This window comes from Colletes latitarsis, unplaced genomic scaffold (genome assembly GCF_051014445.1).
Source record: "Colletes latitarsis isolate SP2378_abdomen unplaced genomic scaffold, iyColLati1 scaffold0007, whole genome shotgun sequence".
In the NCBI taxonomy this organism is placed as follows: domain Eukaryota; kingdom Metazoa; phylum Arthropoda; class Insecta; order Hymenoptera; family Colletidae; genus Colletes; species Colletes latitarsis.
This window is the reverse complement of record NW_027488367.1, coordinates 787,501-792,239: the sequence shown is the minus strand read 5'-3', so window position 1 is coordinate 792,239 and position 4,739 is coordinate 787,501.

The following is a 4,739-nucleotide window of genomic DNA, read 5'->3' as shown; positions in this document are numbered from 1 at the left end:
GTCGATTTTTTGTCCTACGACGATTTTTGACGCCGGAGCGGTGTTTCGGAGCAGAGCGGACTTAGAAAGTTTCGCGCGTCGACCGCCGGACCGATCGCTCCAGGCTGTTTTTCGTCAATAACTCGAAAACGAGCACGGTAACGCTCGTTTTCGCCCGTACGATACTTGTACCGTTTTCCGTTGGCTACCTGGTAGACGGTTTTTTTTTTTTTTATCTCGAAGTTTGAGAGCTTTTTTAATTTTTTCCACAAAAACGAGCACGTGAACGCCAATTTTCGTCTATACGATTCTTATGCAGTTTTATATTCTCTACACGGTCCACTGATCGTTTTATTTTTTTGTCGAATTTTGAGAATTTTTTTTTTTTTTTCTCGAAAACGAGCTCGACGACCTGCACTTTTGACGACGCCATCGTGTTCCCCGGATTTTTTCCTGCAAGATAGGGTGGCGATTTTTTGTCCTACGACGATTTTTGACGCCGGAGCGGTGTTTCGGTGCAGAGCGGACTTAGAAACTTTCGCGCGTCGACCGCCGGACCGATCGCTCCAGGCTGTTTTTCGTCAATAACTCGAAAACGAGCACGGTAACGCTCGTTTTCGCCCGTACGATACTTGTACCGCTTTCCGTTGGCTACCTGGTAGACGGTTTTTTTTTTTTTTATCTCGAAGTTTGAGAGCTTTTTTAATTTTTTCCACAAAAACGAGCACGTGAACGCCAATTTTCGTCTATACGATTCTTATGCAGTTTTAGATTCTCTACACGGTCCACTGATCGTTTTATTTTTTCGTCGAATTTTGAGAATTTTTTTTTTCTTTTCTCGAAAACGAGCTCGACGACCTGCACTTTTGACGACGCCATCGTGTTCCCCGGATTTTTTCCTGCAAGATAGGGTGGCGATTTTTTGTCCTACGACGATTTTTGACGCCGGAGCGATGATTCGGAGCAGAGCGGACTTAGAAACTTTCGCGCGTCGACCGCCGGACCGATCGCTCCAGGCTGTTTTTCGTAAATAACTCGAAAACGAGCACGGTAACGCTCGTTTTCGCCCGTACGATACTTGTACCGTTTTCCGTTGGCTACCTGGTAGACGGTTTTTTTTTTTTTTATCTCGAAGTTTGAGAGCTTTTTTAATTTTTTCCACAAAAACGAGCACGTGAACGCCAATTTTCGTCTATACGATTCTTATGCAGTTTTATATTCTCTACACGGTCCACTGATCGTTTTATTTTTTTGTCGAATTTTGAGAATTTTTTTTTTTTTTTCTCGAAAACGAGCTCGACGACCTGCACTTTTGACGACGCCATCGTGTTCCCCGGATTTTTTCCTGCAAGATAGGGTGGCGATTTTTTGTCCTACGACGATTTTTGACGCCGGAGCGGTGTTTCGGAGCAGAGCGGACTTAGAAACTTTCGCGCGTCGACCGCCGGACCGATCGCTCCAGGCTGTTTTTCGTCAATAACTCGAAAACGAGCACGGTAACGCTCGTTTTCGCCCGTACGATACTTGTACCGTTTACCGTTGGCTACCTGGTGGACGGTTTTTTTTTTTTTTATCTCGAATTTTGAGAGCTTTTTTAACTTTTTTCTCAAAAACGAGCACGTGAACGCCAATTTTCGTCTATACGATTCTTATGCAGTTTTAGATTCTCTACACGGTCCAGTGATCGTTTTATGTTTTTGTCGAATTTTGAGAATTTCTTTTTTTTTTTCTCGAAAACGAGCTCGACGACCTGCACTTTTGACGACGCCATCGTGTTCCCCGGATTTTTTCCTGCACGATAGGGTGGCGATTTTTTGTCCTACGACGATTTTTGACGCCGGAGCGATGATTCGGAGCAGAGCGGACTTAGAAAGTTTCGCGCGTCGACCGCCGGACCGATCGCTCCAGGCTGTTTTTCGTCAATAACTCGAAAACGAGCACGGTAACGCTCGTTTTCGCCCGTACGATACTTGTACCGTTTACCGTTGGCTACCTGGTGGACGGTTTTTTTTTTTTTTATCTCGAATTTTGAGAGCTTTTTTAACTTTTTTCCACAAAAACGAGCACGTGAACGCCAATTTTCGTCTATACGATTCTTATGCAGTTTTATATTCTCTACACGGTCCACTGATCGTTTTATTTTTTTGTCGAATTTTGAGAATTTTTTTTTTTTTTCTCGAAAACGAGCTCGACGACCTGCACTTTTGACGACGCCATCGTGTTCCCCGGATTTTTTCCTGCAAGATACGGTGGCGATTTTTTGTCCTACGACGATTTTTGACGCCGGAGCGGTGTTTCGGAGCAGAGCGGACTTAGAAACTTTCGCGCGTCGACCGCCGGACCGATCGCTCCAGGCTGTTTTTCGTCAATAACTCGAAAACGAGCACGGTAACGCTCGTTTTCGCCCGTACGATACTTGTACCGTTTACCGTTGGCTACCTGGTGGACGGTTTTTTTTTTTTTTATCTCGAATTTTGAGAGCTTTTTTAACTTTTTTCTCAAAAACGAGCACGTGAACGCCAATTTTGGTCTATACGATTCTTATGCAGTTTTAGATTCTCTACACGGTCCACTGATCGTTTTATTTTTTTGTCGAATTTTGAGAATTTCTTTTTTTTTTTCTCGAAAACGAGCTCGACGACCTGCACTTTTGACGACGCCATCGTGTTCCCCGGATTTTTTCCTGCAAGATAGGGTGGCGATTTTTTGTCCTACGACGATTTTTGACGCCGGAGCGATGATTCGGAGCAGAGCGGACTTAGAAAGTTTCGCGCGTCGACCGCCGGACCGATCGCTCCAGGCTGTTTTTCGTCAATAACTCGAAAACGAGCACGGTAACGCTCGTTTTCGCCCGTACGATACTTGTACCGTTTACCGTTGGCTACCTGGTAGATGGTTTTTTTTTTTTTTATCTCGAATTTTGAGAGCTTTTTTAACTTTTTTCTCAAAAACGAGCACGTGAACGCCAATTTTCGTCTATACGATTCTTATGCAGTTTTAGATTCTCTACACGGTCCACTGATCGTTTTATTTTTTCGTCGAATTTTGAGAATTTTTTTTTTTTTTTCTCGAAAACGAGCTCGACGACCTGCACTTTTGACGACGCCATCGTGTTCCCCGGATTTTTTCCTGCAAGATAGGGTGGCGATTTTTTGTCCTACGACGATTTTTGACGCCGGAGCGATGATTCGGAGCAGAGCGGACTTAGAAACTTTCGCGCGTCGACCGCCGAACCGATCGCTCCAGGCTGTTTTTCGTAAATAACTCGAAAACGAGCACGGTAACGCTCGTTTTCGCCCGTACGATACTTGTACCGTTTTCCGTTGGCTACCTGGTAGACGGTTTTTTTTTTTTTTATCTCGAAGTTTGAGAGCTTTTTTAATTTTTTCCACAAAAACGAGCACGTGAACGCCAATTTTCGTCTATACGATTCTTATGCAGTTTTATATTCTCTACACGGTCCACTGATCGTTTTATTTTTTTGTCGAATTTTGAGAATTTTTTTTTTTTTTTCTCGAAAACGAGCTCGACGACCTGCACTTTTGACGACGCCATCGTGTTCCCCGGATTTTTTCCTGCAAGATAGGGTGGCGATTTTTTGTCCTACGACGATTTTTGACGCCGGAGCGGTGTTTCGGGGCAGAGCGGACTTAGAAACTTTCGCGCGTCGACCGCCGGACCGATCGCTCCAGGCTGTTTTTCGTCAATAACTCGAAAACGAGCACGGTAACGCTCGTTTTCGCCCGTACGATACTTGTACCGTTTTCCGTTGGCTACCTGGTAGACGGTTTTTTTTTTTTTTATCTCGAAGTTTGAGAGCTTTTTTAATTTTTTCCACAAAAACGAGCACGTGAACGCCAATTTTCGTCTATACGATTCTTATGCAGTTTTAGATTCTCTACACGGTCCACTGATCGTTTTATTTTTTCGTCGAATTTTGAGAATTTTTTTTTTTTTTTCTCGAAAACGAGCTCGACGACCTGCACTTTTGACGACGCCATCGTGTTCCCCGGATTTTTTCCTGCAAGATAGCGTGTCGATTTTTTGTCCTAGCTCAATTATTAAGGAAGTTACGGTTTCTTGATTTTTCGGTATGTTCGAACTGGTCTTTTAGGCGGGCGCTCGGTCGCGCGGTGCTTTCGCATCGACCGACGTACCGATCGGCGGCGACGGTTTTTCGTCTATATCTCGAAAACTAGTACGCTAACACATATTTTGACCTATATGATATTTGTTCAGTGTAATTTTTTCTATCTGGTAGGCTGGTTTTTTTTTTTTTATCTCGAATTTTTTGAACGTTTTTGTTTTTTTCTCGAAAACTAGCGCGACGACCGATATTTTTAACTACGGTTTTGAATTCGTCTAATTTTTGCCTACAAGATAGCGTGTCGAGTTTTTCTCCTGCGACGATTTTGACCATTTTTTCATTTTTTTCTCGAAAACGAGCACGGCAATCTATATTTTTAACGACGGCATCGTGTTCCCCTGCTTTTTTCCTACAAGATAGCGTTTTTTTTTTTTGCCCTAGCTCAATTATTAAGGAAATTACAGGTGTTGGTTTTCGCTCTAAGTTATAACAGGCCGTTCGGGCGGGCGGTTGGGTCGCGCGGTTCCCCCCATAAGCGGCCGTGCGTAAGCCCGTGCGTCGCCGGCGTTCCGGCGGGCGCCTCGGTACCTATAAGAGAAGCGACGGTCCGGTCGAGTCGGTCGGGGCAGCGTCGAGCGTACGGCTATTCTTCGACCTCGGTTGAGAAGCAGTC